The sequence below is a fragment of the Hypanus sabinus genome, chromosome 16 (assembly GCF_030144855.1).
Source record: "Hypanus sabinus isolate sHypSab1 chromosome 16, sHypSab1.hap1, whole genome shotgun sequence".
Lineage (NCBI taxonomy): Eukaryota > Metazoa > Chordata > Chondrichthyes > Myliobatiformes > Dasyatidae > Hypanus > Hypanus sabinus.
In genome coordinates, this window is record NC_082721.1 from 68297546 (window position 1) to 68324455 (window position 26910).

At 45.9% G+C, this 26910-nt stretch overlaps 1 long non-coding RNA gene across 1 annotated transcript in view; it reads right to left on the bottom strand.

Annotated features, from left to right (window-relative positions):
- Nucleotides 1–7068: 7068 nt before the first annotated feature.
- Nucleotides 7069–26910, bottom strand: part of LOC132406405 (uncharacterized) — a 30602-nt gene continuing 10760 nt past the window's right edge. The window contains exons 2-3 of the long non-coding RNA XR_009516157.1: nt 24942–25217; nt 7069–8901 (exon numbers count right to left, since the gene is read on the bottom strand). This is a non-coding gene — a long non-coding RNA (uncharacterized LOC132406405). The remainder of the gene's footprint in view (nt 8902–24941; nt 25218–26910) is intronic.

The window sequence follows — 26910 nt, forward strand, 5'->3', positions numbered from 1 at the left end:
CACTGAGTGTCCTTCTGTATGTTCATGGTCTTCAGCCCATCCGCTTCAAGGTTTGATGTGTTATGCATTCAGAGATGTTCTTCTGCTCATCCCTGTTATAACGTTTGGTTACTTCAGTTACTGTTGCCTTCCTGGTCAGCTTGAACCAGTCAGGCCAGTCTCCTCTAACCTCGCTCATTAACACAGTGTTTTCGCCCACAGAGCTGCCACTCACTGGATGCTTTTGTATTTCACACCGTTTTCTGTAAACTCCAGAGAGTGTTGCACATGAAAATCCCGGGAGATCAGCAGTTTCTCAGATACTCGATCTACCCCGTATGGCACCAACAGTCAAAATAATTTAGATCACATTTCTTCCCCATTATGAGATTTGGTCTGAACAACAACTGAACCTCTTGACCATGTCTGCATGCTTTTGTACTTTGACTTGCTGCCATATAATTGGCTGATTAGTTAATTGCATTAACCAGTTGCTGTTCAGACGAAACTATTACAGAGGCCACTGAGATACAATGCAGTCCCCAAAGGGAACCGGCTAAGCATCTGAAGGACTGAGGGGAGAAGTGTTGAAAGGGGCAGTGAGTGGGATTGTTCCTACATGGATCCAGGAAGGACCACTTTCAATGGCTTCCTTCCATGCTGATTCTATTCTGCGATTTTAAAATACGAATAATAAAAAGCAGGAGTTGGCGAGATCTCAGTCAGACTCTGAAACACTTCAACTCCAGCTGTTTCTGCGGTGTGTAAGACGGATCTGTCTGCCCGCTGCTCTGAAGTCTGCATTCACTTCTGCTCCTTAAGTGCAATTAATCCTCTTCTCCGCACTGTGTGTCCTCGCTTGCTTTCCCACATAAATCACTGCAATCGAGAGTGGTAAAGTCGACACACCCACATCCTCCCCGGGCTGCTCGGGGATAACAGAGGCAGGGCACGGGCTTCAGTGTACACCGAACCCGTTCCGCACAGCTCAAACTACACACAGTGTTCATCAGTGTACACCGAACCTGTTCCACACAGTCCAAATTACACACAGTGTTCATCAGTGTACACCCAACCCGTCCCACACAGTCCACACTACACAGCGTGTTCTTCAGTGTACACCCAACCCGTCCCACACAGTCCAAATTACACACAGTGTTCATCAGTGTACACCGAACCCGTCCCACACAGTCCACACTACACAGCGTGTTCTTCAGTGTACACCGAACCCGTTCCACACAGCTCAAACTACACACAGTGTTCATCAGTGTACACCGAACCCATTCCACACAGTCCAAACTACACACAGTGTTCATCAGTGTACTCCGAACCCGTTCCACACAGACCACAATACACACAGTGTTTATCAGTGTACACCGAACCTGTTCCACACAGTCCACACTACACACGGTGTTCGTCAGTGTACACCCAACCCGTCCCACACAGTCCGCACTACACACAGTGTTCATCAGTGTACACCGAACCCGTCCCACACAGTCCACACTACACAGCGTGTTCTTCAGTGTACACCGAACCCGTTCCACACAGCTCAAACTACACACAGTGTTCATCAGTGTACACCGAACCCATTCCACACAGTCCAAACTACACACAGTGTTCATCAGTGTACTCCGAACCCGTTCCACACAGACCACAATACACACAGTGTTTATCAGTGTACACCAAACCCGTTCCACACAGACCACAATACACACAGTGTTCATCAGTGTACACCGAACCCGTTCCACACAGACCACAATACACACAGTGTTTATCAGTGTACACCCAACCCGTTCCACACAGTCCACACTACACACAGTGTTTGTTAGTGTGAACCGACCCATTTACTCACAGTCCACACTACACAGTATGTTCGTCAGTCTTCACCGACCCCGTTCCACACAGTTCAAACTACAGAGAGTGTTAATCAGTGTACACCAACCCCATCCCACACAGTCCAGATTACACACAGTGTTCATCAGTGTACACCAACCGCGTCCCACACAGTCCGCACTACACACAGTGTTCGTCAGTGTACACTGACCCCATCCCACACAGTCCAAACAACACAGTGATAGTCAGTGTGTACCCACCCTTCCCTCACAGTCCACACTACAAACAGTATTTGTCAGTCTGCACCGACCCCGTTTCACACAGTCTACACTACACACAGTGTTCCTCAGTGTACACCAAACCCATCGCACACAGTCCACACTACATACAGTGTTCATCAGTCTGCACCGACCCCATCCCACACAGTCCACACTACACACAGTGTTCATCAGTGTACACTGACCCTGTTCCACACAGTTCACACTACACACAGTGTTCATCAGTGTACACTGACCCTGTTCCACACAGTCCACACTACACACAGTGTTCATCAGTGTACACTGACCCTGTTCCATACAGTCCACATTACACACAGTGTTCATCAGTGTACACCAAACCCGTTCCACACAGTTCAAATTACAGAGAGTTTTAATCGTGTACACAGACCTTGTCCCACACAGTCCACATTGCACACAGTGCTTGTCAGTATACACAGACCGTGTTCCACACAGTCCACACTACACACAATGTTCGTCGGTGTACATCAACCCCGTCCCACACAGTCCACAGTACAGACAGTGTTCATCAGTATACACCAACCCCGTTCCACACAGTCCGCACTACACACAGTGTTGGTCAGTGTACACTGACCCTGTTCCACACAGTCCGCACTACACACAGTGTTCATCAGTGTACACCGACCCCGTCCCACACAGTCCAAACAAAACAGTATTAGTCAGTGTGTACCCACCCTTCCCTCACAGTCCACACTACAAACAGTATTTGTCAGTCTGCACCGACCCCGTTTCACACAGTCTACACTACAGACAGTGTTCATCAGTGTACACCAACCCCGTTCCACACAGTCCGCACTACACACGGTGTTCGTCAGTGTACACTGACACTGTCCCACAGAGTCCACACTACACAGGCTGTTCGTCAGTCTGCACCGACCCCGCTCCACACAGTCTACAGTAAACAGAGTGTTCGTCAGTGTACACAAACCCCGTCCCACACAGTCCACACTACACAGAGTGTTCGTCAGTGTACACTGACCCCGTCCCAGGGACTCACACAACCAGTGTTCGTGTGTATGTACCCACGCTTCCCACACAGTCCACACTACACACAGTGTTTGTTAGTGTGCACCGACCCATTTACTCACAGTCCACACTACACAGAGTGTTCGTCAGTCTGCACTGACCCTGTTCCACGCAGTTCAAACTACAGAGAGTGTTCATCAGTGTATACAGACCCCGTCCCACACAGTCCAGACTACACACAGTGTTCGTCAGTATTCACAGACTGCGTTCCACACAGTCCACACTACACTTAGTGTTCATCAGTGTACACCAACCCCGTTCCACACAGTCCACACTACACAGAGTGTTTGTCAGTCTGCACTGATCCTGTTCCACACAGTCCACTCTACACACCGTGTTCATCAGTGTACACCGAACCCGTTCCTCACAGTCTACACTACACAGAGTGTTCATCAGTGTGTACCGACCCCGTTCCAGCCATTCACACAACCACAGAGTTCATCTGTATGTTCCCACCCTGTCCCACACAGTCCACACTACACACAGTGTTCGTCAGTGTACACTGACCCCGTTCCACACAGTTCAAATTACAGAGAGTTTTAATCGTCTACACCGACCCTGTCCCACAGAGTCCACACTACAAAGGCTGTTCGTCAGGCTGCACCGACCCCGCTCCACACAGTCTACACTACACAGAGTGTTCGTCAGTGTACATTGACTCCATCCCAGCCATTCACACAACAACAGTGTTCATGTATATGTACCCACTCTTCCCACACAGTCCTCACTACACACAGTGTTCATCAGTGTACACCAACCCTGTTCTGCACACTCCACTCTACACACAGTATTCGTCAGTGTCCACCGACCCTGTCCCACACAGTCCACACTACACAGGCTGTTCGTCAGCCTTCACTGACCCCGCTCCACACAGTCTACACTACACACAGAGTGTTCGTCAGGGTGCACTAACCCCATCCCACACAGTGTTCATCTTTCTGCACTGATCCCGTTCCACACAGTCTACACTACAGAGTGTGTTCATCAGTGTACAACAACCACGTTCCACACAGTCCACACTACAGACAGTGTTCATCAGTCTGCACCCACCCCGTTCCACACAGTCCACACTACACACAGTGTTCATCTTTCTGCACTGATCCCGTTCCACACAGTCTACACTACAGAGTGTGTTCATCAGTGTACAACAACCACGTTCCACACAGTCCACACTACAGACAGTGTTCATCAGTCTGCACCCACCCCGTTCCACACAGTCCACACTACACACAGTGTTCATCTTTCTGCACTGATCCCGTTCCACACAGTCTACACTACAGAGTGTGTTCATCAGTGTACAACAACCACGTTCCACACAGTCCACACTACAGACAGTGTTCATCAGTCTGCACCCACCCCGTTCCACACAGTCCACACTACACACAGTGTTCATCTTTCTGCACTGATCCCGTTCCACACAGTCTACACTACAGTCTGTGTTCTTCAGTGTGCACCGACCCCGTTCCACACAGTCCACACTACAGTCTGTGTTCTTCAGTGTGCACCGACCCCATTCCACACAGTCCACACTACACACGGTGTTCGTTGGTGTACACTGACCCTGTTCCACACAGTCTACACTACGCAGGCTGTTTGTCAGTCTGCACCGACCCTGCTCCTCACAGTCTACACTACACACAGTGTTCATCAGTGTACACTGACCCCGTCCCAGCGACTCACACAACTACAGTGTTCGTGTGTATGTACCCACCTTGTCCCACACAGTCCACACTACTCAGTGTTCATCAGGGTACACCGACCCTGTCCCACACAGTCCGCACTACACACAGTGTTCATCAGTGTACACAGACCCTGTCCCACACAGTCCGCACTACATACGGTGTTCGACAGTGTCCACCAACCCTGTTCCACACAGTCCACACTACTCAGTGTTCATCAGTGTACACAGACCCTGTCCCACACAGTCCGCACTACACACAGTGTTCATCAGTGTCCACCGACCACGTTCCACACAGTCCACACTACACAGGCTGTTCGTCAGTCTTCAGTGACCCCGCTCCACACAGTCTACACTACACACAGTGTTCATCCGTGTATACTGACCCCATCCCAGCCGCTCACACAACTACAGTGTTCGTGTGTATATACCCACTCTTCCCACAGAGTCCACACTACAGACAGTGTTCATCCATCTGCACCGACCCCGTTCCACACAGTTCAAATACAGAGATTGTTAATCAGTGTACACCAACCCCATCCCACACAGTCCACACTACACACAGTGTTCATCATTCTGCACTGATCCCATTCCACACAGTCCACACTACACACAGTGTTCGTCAGTGAGCACCAACCCGTTTCCACTCACTCCACTCTACACAGTGTTCGTCAGTGTACACCGACCCTGTCCCACACAGTCCACACTACAGACAGTGTTCATCACTGTACACTGACCCTGTTCCACGCAGTCCACACTACACACAGTGTGTTCATCAGTGTGTACTGACCCTGTCCCACACAGTCCACTGTACAGACTGTGTTTATCAGTGTGTACCGAGACCGTTCCACACAGTCCACACTACACACAGTGTTCATCAGTGTACACCAACCCCGTCACAGCCATTCACACAACCACAGTGTTCGTCCATCTGCACTGACCCCGTTCCACAGGGTCCATACTACACACAGTTTTCGTCAGTCTGCACCGACCCCGTCCCACACAGTCCAAACTACACACAGTGTTCATCAGTGTCCACCGACCCTGTCCCACACAGTCTACACTACACAGAGTGTTCATCAGTGTACACCGACCCCATCCCAGCGACTCACACAACCACTGTGTTCGTCTGTATGTACCCACCTTGTCCCACACAGTCCACACTACACAGAGTGGTCGTCAGTGTACACAGACCCTGTCCCACACAGTCCACACTGCACACAGTGTTCATCAGTGTCCACCGACCCCATTCCACACTGTCCACACTACTCAGTGTTCGTCAGTCTGCACCGACCCTGTTCCGCGCTGTCCACACTACACACAGTGTTCATCAGTGTACACCGACCCCATTCCACACTGTCCACACTACTCAGTGTTCGTCAGTCTGCACCGACCCTGTTCCGCGCTGTCCACACTACACACAGTGTTCGTCAGTGTACACCGACCCCGTTCCACACAGTCCACACTACTCAGTGTTCGTCAGTCTGCACCGACCCCATTCCACACAGTCCACACTACACAGAATGTGTTCATCAGTGTGTACTGACCCTGTCCCACACAGTCCACTGTACAGACTGTGTTTATCAGTGTGTACCGAGACCGTTCCACACAGTCCACACTACACACAGTGTTCATCAGTGTACACCAACCCCGTCACAGCCATTCACACAACCACAGTGTTCGTCCATCTGCACTGACCCCGTTCCACAGGGTCCATACTACACACAGTATTCGTCAGTCTGCACTGACGCCCATCCCACACACTCCACACTGCACACAGTGTTCATCAGTGTCCACCGACCCTGTCCCACACAGTCTACACTACACAGAGTGTTCATCAGTGTACACCGACCCTGTCCCAGCCAGTCACAGAACCACAGTGTTCGTCTGTATGTACCCACCTTGTCCCACACAGTCCACACTACACACAGTGTTCGTCTGTATGTACCCACCTTGTCCCACACAGTCCACACTACACACAGTGTTCGTCTGTATGTACCCACCTTGTCCCACACAGTCCACACTACACACAGTGTTCGTCTGTATGTACCCACCTTGTCCCACACAGTCCACATTACACACAGTGTTCATCAGTCTACACCGACCCCGTTCCACACAGTCCACACTACACAGCGTGTTTAGCTGGCAACGCAGAGTCATGTACAGTGAATGCTACAAGGAGACGGAGGTTTTTCTACTTTTATTTGTCTCCTTGTAGCATTCACTGTACATGACTCTGCGCGGTCCACACTACACACTGTTTGTTGCCACATTGTTCAGTTCATGGCGATTAAGGAGAACAAAATGATCTGATGAAAAATCTCGATAAGCACAATAAAAAAAAGAGAAAAATTTTATATAAAACAATGTAGAAGTAAGTGTGGGTTTATTATACATAAGATTTGCTTGTATGTAGTACATAGCTTTCATGCGCATGAAGTGACATTAGGTGCAGGAGATTCTGTACATAAGGTGACTGACAGAGGGGGTTAATGGGTGGGCGCGTTGATCAGCCTGATGGCTTTGGGGAAGTAACTTTTCTTTTATTCTGTTCAAGTATGCTGCCTACCACCGATTGCAGAGAGAAGCTTGGTTTACAGCCCTTTCTACCTGTAAATACGTAGTGCACGCTACATTGAAGTTGCACATGCACATTTGGTTATTTGTAGGGCTATGGTCTAGGGCCAGGTTGAGGGGGCAAGGCAGAATAACTGCTCAGCATGGACTAGATGTCCCGAATGGCCTGTTTCTGTGTAGCATTGCTGACGGTATAAAGAAACACTGAGGCTGCAGTCTATATGACATACATTCACAAGCCATATTATGTGAAATATGATTTGCAGCCCATTCTATATGGAGTATAGGAAATACTATAGATCTGCATAGTATATATCTAGTGCTATAGACCACAGTTTATTCAGCCCAGTGGAACGGACCTGATGACACAGTGATAGATGTTAGTACCCAGACGTATGAGTTCAGATTCCAAGGTTTAAATTCCAATAACTAAATTAATCTGGAATTTAAAAAGAGCTAGTGTCAGGAAGGCTAGGCTGTCTTCAGAACTCACCCTGTTGAGTGATGGTCTGCAGAGACCATCTGTTCCCTGTCTGGGCTTTATAGACTCCAGGCCAACTGGCTGGCTGTTAATTGCCCTATAAAGTGGTGCAGCATTCGGGGATCAATGATGCTTCTTGCCCTTGCTCGTGAGGTCTGCATCCTGCAAGCTACTAGGAGAAGCTGGTTCACGCTATCAGTTCTTACCCCCCCCCTCCACGCATCGCAAAAGGCAGAATCCGTCGGCTTCACTCTCATTCCTTGAATGTGTCCAACTATTTAGGCTCACAGTCATGGAGTACTACAGCACAGAAAGAGGCCCTTCAGCCCATCTAGTCTGTGCCAAACTGTTATCCTGCCAAGTCACATCAACCCCCACCTGCACCACAGCCCTCCATGCCTCTCCCATCCATGTACCTATCCAAACTTCTCTTCAAGTTTTAAATCAACCCCGCATCTACTAATTCTGCCGGAGGCTCATCCCACACTCTGAGTGAAGAGGCTTCTCCTTAAATATTTCACCTTTCGCTCTTAGCCTATGGCCCCCGGTTCTAGTCTCTCTCAGCCTCAGTGGGGAAAAAAAGCCTGCTTGTATTTACCCTCCCTATTACCCCTCACAATTCATGAGCACAGAAAAGCTGGAAATGAAAATGCATTTATCACAGCTGCTCAGATCAAAAATGCTGGCCCGCCCTTCATAATCAGTTTTTCAAAGAAATGCAACCACGTAGGTACCCACGAGGAAATCTGCAGCAGATGCTGGAAATTCAAACAACAACACACACAAAATGCTGGTAGAACACAGCAGGCCAGGCACACAGAAAGGTTAGTCCTGACGAAGGGTCTCGGCTCGAAACGTCGACAGCGCTTCTCCCTATAGATGCTGCCTGGCCATGTAGGTACCCACTCAGTCTCAAAGCACGTTTCAGTGGAAACCTTCAGCAGGGATATACATCCTGATTCAGTTCTCAGAGTATTTATAACTTGCCTGTTCAAGCAGTCTTCTGGCAGAGCAGACTAGGTGTCTATTCCCTAGAAAGAGAGAAAAAGAATTAAATGGAAACTTGAGGCCTTGTTTAAGGAATCCCAGAGAGGCTGGGAATGCGAGCAGTTAATTTTGCTGTCACTAAACAGAATCCAGCTGTGCCTAGTTAGTAGAAATTCTATTTGTAAGGATATTTTCCCAGGCTTCAACTATCTTCCAGTGTAATTTCATTTTATTCTCCGTACTTTCAGATTTATTCCCGCATCGCTTCTAAACCTTGCCCCAGCACACCCCTCACTTGGCCTCCTGTCAGGCAGGAGAGAGGAGAGGTGCAAGCGAGAGGTCCCACGCTGCCAATTCACCCAGAACCACCGCATCCTCAGAACTTCCACGCTTCCTTCCAAAGATGCTGAGATTAAATTCGGGTCTTTCTCGCATGCGCGTCGAGACGTCGAAGCATGTGGTGTCAATGAGCAAACGCAGTCCGATGATGTGATGGGCAGGGGGGCAGCCCATGTGCGTTGCCACGCTTCCACACTTACCCATCCTACACCTGACCCGTACGTTTAGCGAGCTTGAACGTGGAGGGAACTGGAGCACCTGGAGGACACCCCTGCGGTGACGGGGAGACCATAGGAACTCCCTGCAGACAGGGGCCGGAACTGAACACTGACTGGTGATCGCTGTGCTAACCGCTACACCACCATGCCACTGCGCGCCTACTCGAGGTTCACTTCACCGTTAAAACCACGTCCTTTGCTTTTTATTCAGAGCTGGGGTTGCTGTCTCAATGCTTCCTCAACAATGAGATGATCTGAATCTCCCTCAAACCTTTATTCCCAACTATTCCTCCATTTCCACTGAAACTAAAGGAAGGATTTGCAAGTTCTGGGGAAAAAAGAACCATCAGGATGTCTCTTTTCAGAGTGGCAGGGCGGTGTTGTGTACCGGTAAGGCACCAACAACTGGGGTTCAATTCTAGCTGCTGTCTATAAGGAGAGTGCCCATTCTGCTTGTGGCAAAGTGGGTTTTAAAATTTTTCTTTAATTTTTTTTATAAGTGCAATCGAGAACAACAGCCAGATCAGATCAAGTCGACTAGTTCCCAAAGAGAACTCCGATAGGCCGATCAGATGGCTCACTGCTGCTCTGCCATAGAACACAAAAAAAAATCATATGTACAATTAAGAAATATTAAAAAATAGTAGAAATACTGGAATACCAGGTTTCCTCTGGGTGCTCCAGTTTCCCCTCACATTAAAGGATGTCCGTGGGTATGCAATGTTGGTGCTGGAAGCACGGTAAAGCTTGTCAGCATGTCCTTGGGCTGGGTAGGTCGTTGACACAAATGATGCATTTCACTGTATGTTTCGATGTTTTGTTATACATGCGGCTAATCTAATCTTCATCTTGCTACCCTATGACCAGGATTTAATCTCCTTTAGAACTGACACATAGGTTGCACATTTGAAGTTGCCCCATTTTCTTTGACTTTCAGCCTTACAACAGAGTGCAGACCATTAAGATCAAAAGGAGTATGGATTCGCTTTGTAATCATTAAGCCACTTGATTAAACTGGAACAAATCACTGCTTTGTGCAGTTCACGACTACTTTTTATCCATGTGGGAGATGTGGGCATGTTTGGTCAGGGCAATATTTATTAGGAAAGTGGGCTGCTTTTCTGTTCCACTGCGGTCTGCAAACATGTTCTAGTGGACAGGAGATTCCAGGGTTTAAATCCACTCAAAATGTAAAAACCAGCGATACATTTCCAAATCAAAGAAATCTAATTCAGAGTCATAGACTCACACGGCAAAGCAACAGGGCTCCAACCCCATCCCTGACATATTTAGTTGTTTGTTTTTTTCTCTCTCTCTCTGCCCATCACCCTGCCTGTTCTCCATCTCCCTCTGGTGCTCCCCCCACCTTTCTTTCTCCCGAGGCCTCCCATCCCATGATCCTTTCCCTTCTCCAGCTCTGTATCACTTTCGCCAATCACCTTTCCAGCTCTTAGCTTCATCCTACCCCCTCCGGTCTTCTCTTATCATTTCGCATTTCCTCCTCCCCCCACTACTTTCAAATCTTACTATCTTTCCTTTCGGTTAGTCCTGACAAAGGGTCTCGGCCTGAAACATCGACCGTGCTTCTCCTTACAGATGCTGCCTGGCCTGCTGCGTTCCACCAGCACTTTGTGTGTGTTCTAACCCTTACTGTCCACATCGACTGTCAATTACTTACCCATAGGAATCAGTGATAAATTCAACTCTAGATCTCTATGGCCTTGCACCTTACTGTCTGCCTGTCTTATTCTGCACTTAGTTATTGTTTTCCCTTTGCTGAAAGATCCATACGGATGGCAAACAAAACAAAGCATTTCAGTACCTGTGACAGTAATAAGCCAATTCACAATCTACACTAGTCAGCAGTTGACCCATAGCCTTGGCAATTCCAGTGTCCGCCTGGAAAATCTAGTGAAAGTCTCTGTCTTTAACAACACGCACAGTCGACAATTTGAGCTGGGACTGTTCCTCAGGAATTGTATCTGCAGAATCTTCATTTTTTTACCATCTTTTCAGATAGACAATCCAGAGTCAAACGCCTTATAGGTGAAGAAATTCATTCCTTATAATCCCTCCTCAGCCTCTTATTCCTTACCTTAAACACAAACATAACTTACATGCTTACAAACATTAACATACCTTAAACATAACCCCATAGCACCAGAAGTCACAGGAGCAGAATCAGTGCTTTCAGCCCTTTGATTACAGATCAATGTTGGCGTCTTGGAGGAATCTGCGGGGGTGATGTGTCTGAGGGTGCCACAGATTGCTGACTTGGAGCTGCCATCAGAGAGTGCATGTTGTGGCTGGCATATGCTCTCGCCATTATGTGCCAGTGGTGAAAAGGAGACAATGTTCACGGCAGTGCCTGTAACTGTTTTTCAGTTGCTCTTTTCTTAAAAATGGTTGTCAAGTAACTACAGGGTACCGACAAAATGCTAGAGGAACTCAGCAAGTCAGGCAGTGTCTATGGAGGGGAATAAGACAGTCGACGTTTTGGACTGAAACCCTCCATCAGGACTGCAGAGGAAGGGGGTAAGAAGCTAGAATACAAAGGTGGGTGGGGGATGGTGAGAAGCTGGGGGGTTATGGGTGTAAGAGGTAAAGGACTGAAGAAGAAGGAATCTGATAGGAGAGGAGAGGGGACCCTGGGAGACACAGAAGGAGAAGGGGCACCACAGGACAGTGATGGGCAGGTGAGGAGAAGCGAAGAGGTTAGAAGGGAGCCAGAATGGGGGATGGAAAAGAGAAAAGCGTGAGGGGAGAGAAATTACCGGAAGTTAAAGAATTGATGTTCATGCCATCAGGTTGGAGGCTACCCAATCAGGCTCTTGAAACAATCTAAATTAGAAATTCTTCCATTTTATGAAGAAAGTGACTTCAGATTGTGATATACATTAAATATCACACCTGTCTCAATAATGCTTTGTGATGGAGCTTTGTGGCTTCCTAGCCATTGCATATATAATTCATAGTCACAGACTCAAAGAAATGTAAATCTAATTCAATAATAATGCAAGAACTACCAGAAGTTCTCAGCAGGTCAGACAGCATCTGCAGAGGTGGAAATAGCATCATCATTTCAGTCTGAGCTTTCTTTCCAGTCTCTATGAAGGATCTTGACTCGAAGGTGGCACAGTGGTATAGTGGTTAGCACATCGCTTTGCAATGCCAGCTATCTCCGTCTGGGGTTCAATTCCTGTCGCAGTCTGTAAGGAGTTTATACGTTGTCCTCGTAACCACATGGGTTTCCTCTGGTTGCTGGTTGAGTTGTGGACACGCTATGTTGGTGCCAGAAGTGTGGTGACTCTTATGGGCTGCCATCACAATCCTCACTGATCTGATTTGACACAAACAACACATTTCACTGTATGTTTTGATGTACGTGTGACAAATGAAGCCAATCTTTAGTTTTTACTCTTGAAATGTTAACTGTCCATTTCCCTGACTCGCCGAGTTCCTCCAGTGTGTTGCTCTAGATCTTCACTCTCTTGTGTCCCAAATGCTTCTGTACATCGACTTTTCATTACAACTGGGAAGAGTTAAATGAGGGCAAACAAAATTGATGGGTTATAGTAGGGCAAAGGTCAGGTTCGAATAAAAATCAAAAGAAATGTTGGATCTGGGATTAATGAAGTATTCATCTGGGGCGGGTGGAGAGGCAAATGAATAAACAGATTCAGATTTAGTTACCAAACTTGCACACAGTGTATCTTTTGCGCTAGCAACCAACAGAAAGGTTGAGTTCTTCCCTCTCCTCTTATCTCTGTTTCCAAAACCATCCGTATCCACTTAAAAAAAACAACTAAGGCTGAGCCACAATGATCTCGGCAGAAACCGCAGTTCAGCATCATCTTGAAACAGGAAGTTAGACCATAAGACTATAAGAGGTAGGTCAGAATTAGATCATCCATGTTTCCAGTTTTGTCTGTTTTTGTGTCAGATTTTCAGCATCTGCAGATTTTTAAAATATATTTTCACTCTTTCTCCCCAATCCGATCTCTTACTTCTTGACATCTGTTTGCCACTCCTCCATGAATAACATAAAGTTTCTCTGTATAAAAGGCTAAATCACCCTGAGACCAAATCCAGGAAAAAGATTTTTGTTGAGATGTCCTGACAACTAGTTTGCAAGTGTGGCTGACAAGGGCAGGGTGTCAGGGCAGAGCAGTTCGACTTTGACCCCAAACCAGGTGGTCAGTGCCTGTTGGTCAGACGGTTTGGAATGCATACTTCAGGTGACCAGTGTTTGAAGTACAGGTGTAGGCAAAAACTAGGTCAAAGTCAAAGTAAATGTATTATTAAACTACATATATGTTACAATATATTGGGTATATTTAAAGTGGAGGTTAATAGGTTCTTGATTAGTAAGGGCATCAAGTGGTCTGGAGAGAAGGCGGGGGTGGAATGGGGCCGAGAGGGATAATAAATCAGCCATGATTGAATGCTGGAGCAGACTTGGTGGGTCACAAATTCTGCAGCGTTGTCTTCCCGTGTACGTGGTTCATTTTCTTGCAGACATTTACAGGACCAATAAAGAAATACAAAAATGAAAAACTGCACATAAACATAAATATTCGGTGCTGAAATCTGCAGGAACACACAATAGCTTTTTTTTGGCTATTTCTTGCGAAGCTTGAAGCAGTCTGCACATTTCTTGCCCTCCAGGCACAATTGACATTTTACCCTGTAGACAGGTTGGTGGCTTTTCCATGTGCTGTAGGCACGTTGGAAGTTGGCCAGCCACAGAACACTTAAACACTTGCATCTATGTACGCTCCAAACCGACCTTTAATGTCAGAAGGGCAACATCTCCACTTACATTTTGTATAATCCACTGCTTTAATGGGCTATCATTAACTTGCAAAAAATACTTGTAGCCACAAAACTCTTCATAGGCACAGGTGACTAGAGATATTCAATATGCAGATTACTCTTTCTTTTATCCTACCTGTATTTATAAACACTTCCTCATTCTGTTGGTGGCTGCTTCAATGCAACATTGGCTTTGCTTGGCGTTGTATGCCAGAAAGCAACACCCATTTCTTTTACTCCGACCGGCCTAGAAACTCAACTGTTTGCTGCAGGTGGCAATTTATCTAGAACTGAATTTTCCCACAGTGTCAATTGTAGATAAAGTTCTCAAATGGTATCGGGTTTGACAAACATTATTACTAAGTGGGTAGCAACTTCAGGGGTTAAGTTGTGGGCAACTTTCAATTACTTTCAAAAATAATATCTTACTGTCACGTACAAGCAGAGTAGTAGTAAAAGAAAACATGATCAAATATTCTTATCTTGAACCTCAGTAGTTCTGTGACTAATTTCCTGCCCAAGCCTATTGCGAGGAATAATAATGCAGTAGTTGAAATGAATAGATTAGCAATCCAGACAAATTTGAACTAATTCAGGCAACATTTGATTAATCCAGACAATATTTTAATTAATTATAGTTCACTCAGTCACCTGAACTACAGCAGTGTAATGGGGTTGAGAGGGATAATAAATCAGCCATGATTGAATGCCGGAATAGATTCAACGGGCCAAATGGCCTAATTCTTATGGTCTTATGAAAAGAGACATTTAACAGATATCTCTATTTTCAGAGTCATACAAAACGGAAGCATAGAACAGTACAGTACTGAAACAGGACCTTCAGATCACAATATTATGTTGAACTAATTAAACTATGGTCTTATCGACCCAACAAACCAATAGATTAAAGGACAATGTATGTGTGAAACTTTCAACCTGTGAGTGAACGAGTTGAAAGGGTGCATTTTTGTTTAATCCTTGCAATTTGTGTTAATCACCTCTAGGCTTAATTGGCTCCTGGTTACTATTTGAAGACTGGTTGCAACTGAATTTGGTTCTCTCTGAGGTTAGATGTCTGTATAAAAACTTTTGGAAGAGTTGTTCTTTCTCATGCCTTGTGGCACACTGTGCGGGGCTTTTGCTGTTTCTGTAGCATCTGACTGTTTTTTTTTGCGAGGCTGAATTGGATGGGAGTCAGCTAGATCTGAACTCAGCACTATCCACCTCAAGATCTGGTGCTGATCCACTACAGCTGGCCATTCAAGACCTGTGAAGATGATAGTTTCAACACCTTTCTATATCTTTTTTCTCATTTTTCTCCTGATCATCAACAATCCATCCCTCTCCATCAACTATTTAGCAACTCAGGATGTTTAGGGTGAATTCTCTAATCTTGACTTCCCTAGCAGTTATCAAATCTTCCTTTCCCACACACCCTACCTCCATCATATCTGCTCTGAAAGTGCTGTGCTTCTCCCATTTTTGGCTTCCTGACTGTAAACACACCATCACTGGCAGCCTCCCTTCAGCACCCAAGGCATACAATCCTCTCACAAAGCTTCTCTTCATCTTTGCTTCTCTTCCCTCCTTAAGAAGGTTTCTTCAAACACACAATCATTTACATGCAAGAGATTCTGCAGATGCTTGAAATCCAAAGCAACACTCACAAAATGGTGGAGGACCTCAGCAGGTCAGGCAGCATCTATGGAGGGGAATAGACAGTCAACGTTTTGGGCTAAGACCCTTCATCAGGACCACCATCTTTGGGCTGCTGTCAAATTTTGATACTGCTGCCATAAAACAGGTCCAGGAAACTGTAAACCACCATATACAGTGTTTAGGTTATGGGAGGGGTATTTGCCTATGTCCTTTTGGGAGATGCATTGTGGCTGTCACATTAGTTCTCTCGATCATTTCCCTGGAGTTCCTTAACAGCCTAATAGGCAACAGGTATGAATTCCCTGCCTGTTCTTCCAGTTTGTAGTTCAATCACTGGATTCGGTTTACTCAGTGTGGGAGAGGAATCTTTCAGCCCAGCTCTCTTTTCTCTGGGGCCTTTCTTTTGGCAAGAACACTTTATTCAAGTTACATTTCTTTGACAAAATATGCAGTGGGACTATGAGCTCTGGGCTATCTTTTAATTCCTTGCAATAATTATGAAATGTCCCCAGGCATTTCACCAGCACTTTGTCAAATGAAGTTTTCCAATCAGTCGCAGCAGGAGATAACTCTTTCTTGTTTATTTTTTAACCGGGTGTGGACGTCACTGGAAAGGGTGCCATTCATTCTCCAGCCCTAATTGCCCTCTAAGCCATTTCAGAGGGCAGTTCAAACTCTCCCACTATACACTAGCAATCCATACAAACAGATTCCATACCACTCGGGGACTCGTGCTAGAATTATTTTGTAACTGTCTGCGCTGGCTGTATACTGTGTGCTGTTTGTGACTGTATGTACTGTGCTTTGTACCCTGTCCCCAGAGGAATGATGCTTCATTTAGCTGTATACATGTGTATGGTTGATTGACAATAAACTTGAACTTCAACTTGATATCATTCCCCGAAGGACATTTGTGAACCAGTTGGGTTTTCATGACAAACCTCCAGATTTAGGGTCATAATTAGCTTTATTTTCCAGATTCACCTGACTCCTTGAATTTAAACTTGAACTCGAGACATGTGATCAGTGGTCTATTTCTCCAGAATACCAATTCAGTATGCAGCTGTCCAGCTATTGGAGGAATTACTGTAAGCTTGATTGAAGATGTAACTGTTCTAACTTCCGGTAATTTCTACCCCTCCCCCTTCTCTCTTATTCCATTCCCCATTCTGGCCCCCATCTCACCTGCCCATCACCTCCCTCTGGTACCCCTCCTCCTTCCCTTTCTCCCATGGTCCACTTCCCTCTCCAATCAGATTCCTCCTTCTTCAGCCCTTTACCATTTCCACCTATCACCTCCTAGCTTCTCAGTTCAACCCCCCCCCCCTTCCCCCTCACTTGGTCTCACCTGTCACATTCTAGCTTGTACTCCTTCCCCAAACACAACTGTCTTATTCTAGCTTCCTTTCCAATCTTGCTGAAGAGTGTTGGTCCGAAATGTTGACAGGGTACTCCTATCCATAGATGCTGCCTGAGCTACCCAGTTCCTCCAGTATTTTGTGTGTGTTGAAGGTATAAATGTTAACAGAGGAAAGAAGGGCAGAGCCTTTCTGTGCACTGTATATTTTGGGTGGTGGGGTGGAGACCAAAGGAGGTGTAATGCGCTCCTTCCCTCCGTTAGAACCTGTAGGCCACCCTTGGGCAAGGTGTAGCCCGTGCTCAGCCACCTTCCCCACCCCCCCCACCGCTTTAGAGTCACATGAAGCCATGGGGGCAGGTGGTGGCTGGTGCACATCACAAAGTCCTGGTTATGCGACCACTGGCGATGGCGGACAATCTCATGGCTGGGGTCACCCATCTTGTAAAGACACTGCCCAGAAGAAGGCAATGGGAAACCACTTCAATAGAAAAAATTGCCAAGAGCAGTCATGGTCAGAAGACCATGATCACCTACATCATTTGACAAGGCATGTAATGATAATGATATTTCAATGGTCCCACTTAGACCAAAATAAAAAGAACCTGTTTATTTCTGGCCACTGGTTAAATTTATTGTGAGTTATAATCTTTGCAGATCCTTGGATTTTGACTTAGTTGTTGAGTTGTCTAATATGCAAGTGGGAGACAATATCCTACTGTAATACATAACAGGGCACGTCCCACCTCACTATGCAATTCTGTTGGAAGCAAGCCAGAGAATGTGAATCAGAGGTGTACTTTCTAAACCACTTCAGGTCTCTCGGGCTTTATTTCAACAACAGTGGAGATGTCTCTCTTGAAACCTCCCAGAGGTACATTGGCACTGCAGGCATCCCTACTGGTCTAGACGGCATCAAGTTGCAGTCTCCGTCGAGGTCGCAGCTCAGGCCGAGATGTGTTTTTAGTTTTTTTTTAGGTTTGTAAGGTGTAGGGATGATTTTGGGAACAGCGAGTGGAGTTAGGGTTTGGGTTAGGGTTTAGGGCAGGAAAGTTGGGGGGGGGGGATGCCTAGTGTTTCAGGCCTAGTGTAGAAGGCTCTCATACAAGGTCCTCATTTGTCACCGTCTGTGAGCTCTGGGGTCAATACTGAAGATTGAAGTCTCAGGTCGATTGGAAGTCTGGAAGTCAAGCCCTGATGGTCTGAACTCCGAATCTACGAGTCTGTTGGTGAAGGCAATGGCCCAATGTCTGCGAGTCCGGGTCCACTGGAGGCTGGAGGCCAAAGATAAGACCATAAAACCATAAGACATAGGAGCAGAACTAGACTATTCAGCCCATCAAATCTGCTCCGTCATTCCATCATGGCTGATTTATCATCCCTCTCAACACCATTCTCCTGTCTTCCCCCCATAACCTTTGACACCCTGACAAATCAAGAACCTATCAACTTCCACTTTAAATATACCTAATGACTTGGCTACCACAGCCATCTGTGGCAATGAATTCCACGGATTCACTATCCTTTGGCTAAAGACTCCCCAACTATAGGAAACATCCTCTCCACGTCCACTTTATCTAGGCCCTTCAATATCCGACAGTTTTCAATGTGATTCCCCCTCATTCTTCTAAACTCCAGTGAGTACAGGCCCAGAGCAAACAAACATTCCTCATATGTTAACCTTTTCTTTCCTAGGATCATTCTCATGAACCTCCCCTGGACTGTCTCCGATACCAGCACAACCTTTCTTAGATAAGGTGCCCAAAACTACTTACAATACTCCAACTGTGGTCTGACCAATGCCTTATAAAGCCTCAGCATCACATCCTTACTTATATACTCTAGTCCTCTCAAAATCAGTGATAACATTGCATTTGCCTTCTTTACCACCAACTCAATCTGCAAGTTAACATTTAAGGATTCCTAAACAAGGATTCACAAGTCTCTTTGTATCTCCGATTTTTGAATTTTCTCCCTGTTTAGAAAATTGTCTGTGCCTTTATTCCTTCCATCAAAGTGTATGGCCATACACTTGCCTACACTATGTTCTGGCTGCCACTTCTTTGCCCATTCTCCCAATATGATGAAGCCTTTTTGCAGCAATAGCAACTACAGTAATTTCTGATCCAACACTCCCGAATTTCTGGCATACTGCTAGTGTCTTCCACAGTGAAGACTGACGCAAAATACCTATTAAGTTTGTCCACCATTTTTTGTCTCCCATTACTACCTCTCCAGTGTCATTTTTCACCAGTCTGATATCTACTCTTGCCTCCCTTTTACTCTTTATATATCAGCTCTTTATATATAACAGCTTGAACAATTCCACAATCGCGCTCTGCGATCAATCATACAAATCCGCTGGCAAGACCATATCTCCAACCTGACAGTCCTGGACCGAGCCAATTCCACAAGCATGAAGCCAAGGTTTTGAAGGCTCAGCTCAGATGGACCGGCCATGTGATCTGCATGGATGAGTCCAGAATGCCGCGTCAGTTGTTTGACGGAGAACTGGAGCAGGGCAACCGTGCCCAAGGTTGCCCAAGGAAGAGGTACAAGGACAACCTCAAGTCAAACCTTAAGTGGGCCAAACTCCAGCCCCGCGATCTCGAACACACTGCTGCTGATCGGTCCAAGTGGCGCAATCCATGCTCCAAAGCAGCATACAGCTTCCAAGCCAACTGGCGCATGCAGCGCCTCAAGGCAAGTCAAGATAGACACAGGAAGGCGTCCACTCCTGCCCCAACAGGCGGTGCTTCTTGCCCCATCTGCAACTGTATCTGCGCTTCGGACTTTGGCCTCAGAAGTCGTATGTGTGCCCACAGACGTTGACTGTGCAACACATCCGTCTTCCTCAGACTTCGAGAGACTACTAGTACTACTATCTGAAAAAAAAACTTTTGGCATTGACTTCTAAATTATTGGCTAGCTTACCTTCATAATTAATCTTTTCTCTCCTTATGGCTTTTTTTTTAGTTGTTTTCTGTTGGTTTTTAAAAGCTTCCCAATTCACTAACTTCCCAACTGTTTTTTGTTATTTATATGCCTTCTCTTTTGCCTTTATGCTTTCTTTGACTTCCCTTGTCAGCAATGGTTGCCTCATCCTCCCTTTAGAAATACTTCATCTTTGGGATGTATCTGTCCTACGCCTTCTGAATTGCCCCCAGAAACTTCAACCATTGCTGCTCTGCCAACATCCCTGCTAGTGTTCCCTTCCAATCAACTTTCTCTATCATCAGCTCCTCTCTTGTGTAATTCCCTTTACTCCTCTGTAATACTGATACATCTGACTTAAGCTTCTTCCTCTCAAACTGAGGATCAATTCTATCACTGCCTCTGAAGGGTTCCTTTACCATAAGCTTCTTAATTAAATCTGGTTCCTTACACTCAACACCCAATCCAGAGTTGCCTTCTTCCAAGTGGGCTCAACCACAAACTTCTCTAAACAGCCATCCCGTAGGCATTCTACAAAATCTCTTTCTTGGAATTCAGCACCAACCTGATTTTCCTAATCTACTTGAAATCCCACATGACTATCATAACATTGCCCTTTTTATGTGCTTGTCCTCCTATTTTAATTTGTATCCCACATCCCAGCTACTGTTCAGTGGCCTGTATATAACTCCCATCAAGGTCTTTTTTCCCCTGCAGTTTCTTAATTCTACCCACAAGAATTCTACATCTTTAAATCCTATGTCGGCTTTTTCTAAAGATTTGAATTCACTTTTTTACCAACAAAGCCACCCCGCCCCCTCTGCCTACCTGCCTGTTTTTTCTATATAATGTGTATCCTTAGATGTTAAGCTCCCAACTATGATCTTTATTCAGCCACAATTCTGTGATGCCCACAACGTCATACCTAGCAATCTCTAACTGTGGTACAAATTATCTACCTTATTCAAATACAACACCTTCAGTCCTGCATTCATCACCCTTTTTAATTTTCCCTCATGTTACATTATAGCTTATCTCACTGATTGCTGTTTTACACAATCAACAGCCTGTTCTTTCTCACGGTCTCCCTACACACTGCATCAACTTGTATACCAAATGCCCCATCCTCTGTCCTATACTAAGGTTCTCGTCTCCCCACCAAAATAGTTTCTACCTTCCGCCACAGCTTCAGCAAACCTGCCCGCAAGGATATTGGTCCCACTCAGGTTCAGTTGTAACCCGTGCTTTTTGTACAGGTCATGCTTTCCCCAGAAGAGATCCCAATGATCTGGAAATCAGAAACCCTGCCCTTTGCACCAAAGGTTCATTTTATTATCAAAGTATGTATGCAGAATACAACTCTGGAATGTGTCTTCTCCAGATAGCCATAGAAGAAAACCATCAAACTTGAAAAGTTTGATTGTCCAGGACTATGACTTGAAGAGCCATAGAAGAAAAACTTCTACAGAAAACCATAGAAGTAGTTGAAAGAAGGAATCAATTCCCCCCTGCACAAAAGGAAAAAGAAATATAAACTCGCAAACTCCAAACACCCCCAACCCCTATCTCGCACAAAAACTAGCAGATCACCCAAACCTCCAGCCCGCCAATCAGCAACGAGAAAGAATGGGTGAGAACATGAAAGGAAACGCAGAGCTAACATCAATCCGTAAATCTCAGAGTTTCAATAACGTCTCTGTGAGCATCGGGGGCCAGTGGCATCTCTGAGGGCAGTGACACAAACAAACCACTCTCTCCCCTCCACATTTGTCCTGACACTTTAATTGGTGAGAAATGTAGTTGATCATGGCCCCTCATCTCGTCTCCGAGCTTCTCCTCGTGATAGCTAGTGCTCGCATTTCTCTTCTGGCGGTTCTCTCATGCTAGTTCACTCGATCGAACTACAGACTGTAAGTCCAAGGCGCCAACAGTTTCAAAAACAAAATTAAGACAAAACGAAAAAGTAGAAGTCATAGAAAACTGAAATGATTGACTATCTGGAAGATATTGCCCAAGGAATCATTGTTTGCTGGCACCATCTTGACCGATTCCTCAGACACACATTCATCTGCTAAATCATCCTGTTCTTACCCTCATGGTTGCATGGCACAGGCAGCAATCCAGAGATTACTACCCTTGAGGTCCTTCTTCTCAGCTTTCTAATTCCTTGTAATCTCCCTTCAGGACTCTCCCTCTTCCTGTCTATGTTGTTGGTACCAACATGTACCATGACTCCTGCCTGCTCACCCTTTGCCTTTAGAATGCCATGGACCTGATCCAAGACATCCCTGACCCTGGCACCTGGGGGGCAACACACTATCCAGTTGTCTCTTTCACGCCCACAGAGTCTCCTGTTTGCTCCTCTAACTTCGGAGTCCCCTATCACGACTGCAGTCCTCTTCTCCCCACTTCCATTCCCAGCCGCGGAGCCAGAGACCCAGTCGCAGTGTCTTCCCCCGGTAGGTTCCCCAAAGCATTACTATTACTGAGGGGAACGGCCACGGGAGAGCCCTGCGCTTCCCTTTCCCTCTCCTGACAGTCACTCAAGTACATGCCAGCTGTGAGTTAGGGGTTTCAGGACTGCATGCGTGTATGGGTAGTGGATGGGAAGAAGGGACAGGTGGTCCCTCATCGTGTTTTGTTTCGTTGTCTTCTGTGTTGTTCAGCTGAGCGTGACGGGCACGAAATGTGGGTGCCAGAATACGGGGCTACACTTGTGCGCTGCCCCCACACATCCCCGAGTGTTAACCCCAACGACGCTATTCACAGTGTGTTTCGATGTACGGGCAGATGGGACTAGGCAGAAACACAGATCAGCACAGACTAGATGCTGATCACTTTCAGGTCATGTCACGCTAATCAGAAAAATTCTGCGTCACTAATGAAGTTAGATGTCGTGTGATGTCAGCTAAATCAGTTACCATCCCCCCTCCCTACCCCCATATTTATATCATTCAATTACACCCTTTAGAATTAGTCAAGGGAGGAGATACATAGAAATGACATATAGAGAAATGGGACAACTGTGTATGCTTAACGTGACTTCTCCCACACTACTTTGCTCCGAATACTTGGAACAATGACATTATTCACTGTGAGGGGTTATGCAATCCACCCCCCTCCCCTTGGTCAATCAGCCAGGAAATTTTAAACCAGCAAGGATTAAATCTGAAAATTGCTCAGCAAAATATTTAGTACGGTGACTTAAATGTTAAAAATCAAAGGTTGAGGATATAAGGCCCACATTTCACTTGCTCAAGAGAATTTTGTGGATATATTACAGCCAACTCCACATCAAATGTACTTAATCCATGCATCTGATCCCAACGCCTCAAACCACATCCCGTAGATTCTCGGTGTACAGGATTTCAGACTGCTGCCTGCTTTCCCATGCTTACACTATACAATTGTCTTTAAAAGCTATGTCTGCTCTTATCGTTGGGATGGATCAGAGCATGACATTAGTCCTCTGCGAGGTCTGTTTTTATTCCGTTGTTTCTGTTTGTGTTCGGAGTGAATGAAAGAGCTGCGGGATTTTATTTTTCTCCAACTGCAGTTTATAGAAATCCCAAGCCCAGTGAAATTTTTTTGGCAAGTGATCCACATGTTCTATGGAATTCTTAGACAAGAACGAAAAAGAATGAGACTGTTTGGTATGCTACCTTCCGGAATTTGCCTTTTGTTTCTTAGACTTGGGTTTGGTTCCACCGCGGATTCACTGAGCTGGGAACTCTTTCCACGTGCTAGCTTGAAACCTCTGCACTGTAGGGTTTTTATGACAGGTTCAATTCAGTTCCTCCATGAGGGTGACAAACTGACTTGCCTCGTACAATAAAATGGACTCTTGACTTTACAATCTGCCTCATTATTACCTTTGACCTTATTGTCCTCCTGCACTGCACTTTCTCTGTAACTGTTAACACCTTATTCCTCACTCTATTACCTCAGTGAGCTGTGTATGAACAGTATGCATGACAAAATTTTCACTGTACTTTGATACATCTGACAATAATAAATCAATTCCAATTTCTGGACATTAAACAATGGCCAATAAACTAGAAGAGGATCATGGTTGTAACATTGGATAAGGTTAAGATTAGCTTTATTTGTCACATGTACATTGAAACATGCAGTGAAATGAGTCACTCGCATCAAATCAAATCAGCGAGGTTTGTGCTGGGAACAGCTCGCAACTGTGGCCACACTTCCAGTTCCAAAATAGCGTTCTCACCCTAACCCATATGTCTTTGGAATATCGGAGGAAACCAGAGAACCTGGGGAAAACCCACGTGGTCATGGGGAGTGCGGGAAACTCCTTATACACAGTGGCGTGAATCGAACTCCAATAACCAATTTGCACACACGAAGGAAAAGCAATTATAATAATTATTAGACAACAATTTTTAAATGAAGGGTAACATTGTTTCAGACACCAGGATAAACCCCTCAGATTATAATTAGAATCTGATCAAGAATACCAAATGAACAGAAGTAAGAATGAGATTTAAGGGACCAAACGCAAGAAATTCTGGAGATGCTGGAAGTCCAGAGCAGACACGCACAAAATCCTGGTGGAACTCAGCAAGCCAGGTAATATCCATGGAGAGGAATAATCAGTCGACTGAAAGATAGGTAGATGGATAGTTGATTGATCCCGAAGGAAATTACAGAGTCACAGCAGCATTACAAGTGTACAGATATCCAAATAATCAAAAAAAAAAGCATTAGAAGAGAAGTAAGAAAGAATTAAAAAATAAGTTACCTCAAACATTGTAACAGGAGGGTGTCAGTGTTTCCCCGTCTATGGTTCACTCTTTATAGAGCCTAATGGCCGAGGGTTAAAAAGACCTCAGATAGCGGTCTTTGGAACAGCGCGGTTGTCTTGGTCTATTACTAAAAGTGCTCCTCTGTTCAGCCAAGGTGGCCTGCAGGGGGTGAGAAACATTGTCCAGAATTGCCAGGATTTTCCGTAGGGTCCTTTGTTCTCCCACATCTCTTCCACCCGAGGGTCTTCCTCCATTTTATACACCCAGTCTGACTGTAAATACAAAGAAATGGGAAAAGTAATTTGAACACAAGAGATTCTGTAGATGCTGGATTGCCAGTGCAATTCACACAAAATGCTGGAGGAATCCAGCAGGTCAGGTCACATCTATGGAGAGGGATAAAAGGTTGACATTTCGGGCTGAGACCCTTCATCAGGACTGGGTAATTTGAGCCTCATTTCTCGTTTACCTATCACATTGTCTTATGTGGTTCATTTGCTAGTCTGCCTTGCAGATACCCGCATGACTATAATTCATAGAAGGAGAGGAGGACTAAAGGTGAGGCAGGGTTTTTCATTCTGGTGGAACAAAGAGGCGATTCCTTTGCAATCCTGTCCTGGCACGACATCATTTTGTGGTGGGACTGTGGCTGTGGCATTGATACATTCCTGGATAAATTTTGCTTTAATTTCAATTCTCACACAGGGCAGCGCTCTCCTCCCCCCCCCCCCCCACCACCTTCATACCCATGTCGAGGGGGAAGGGGGAACAATGAGGGCCTTCACTCCGATGAGGCATTCTACATCGCCCTTATTTTAGCTGCATTCTCAATGTGTTACTAATGCATAGGTCAACAATAAGGTTGCTAAGATACCGCAGAAACCTCTTAATGGATATGGTGCTCCAGTAGACCTTTTTCCCTTTATCCATTTGGGGAGCTGTGGAATGTGCAAGGAATGGACTGGTCGGGGGGGAGGTGGTGGTGGGGGTAGCCTCAGGGAACATGTGTCCACTGGCCACCCCCTGGACATACAGGTTTCAACTGAAGGTGATTTTCCAGTACTCTCCATTCTCCGGTCTATGAGTCTTCTTGCAGAGTGCTTGGACCTTAAACGCATAAACTTTTGTGCGTGTATTTAGTTATCGACAGTCAGTTTCTTGATCTGCCTCTACGATTGTGCCAAGAAGCTGCACACCATGCTGACATTACATTGTAAAACTACACAGAGGAGCACAACACACTTCTTGACTTTCACTACAGCTCCAAGCACTTGTTACTAAAAACAGTGACACAAGACTGAAGCATCAGAGGTTGGTTTGGGGCTCCTCGCCCACAGTTCTAATTCTCAGATGAATGGCATCTCAACGAGTGAAAGTATAACTGCCTCCCTTACAGTATCACATGGCTGCAGCAGTTTTGTACTTTGCAGAGAGACAAGAGACTCTGCAGACGTTGGAAATCTGGAGTGCACGCACACACACACACATACTCACACTCACACACGCACACACACACACACACTCACACTCACACACACACACACACACACTCACTCACACACAAACACACACTCACTCACACACCCACACACACACACTCACTCACACACAAACACACACTCACTCACACACCCACACACACACACTCACTCACACACACACGCACGCTCACACACACACACACACACACACACACACACACACACACACACACACACACACACACACACACACACACACACACACACACACACACTCCTCAATAGGCCGGGGAGCATCTCTGGAGAGAAATAGAAGGGTCGCGGCCTAAATCGTTGATTGTTTATTCCCCTCCTGACTCTCTGAGTGTGAGGAAACCAGAATACCTGGAGGAAGTCCACGCCATCATGTTGGGTGGGGGGGGGGGGTCATACAAACTCTTTACAGGCAGTGACGGAATTTAACCCGGGTCAGTGGCGTTGTAGC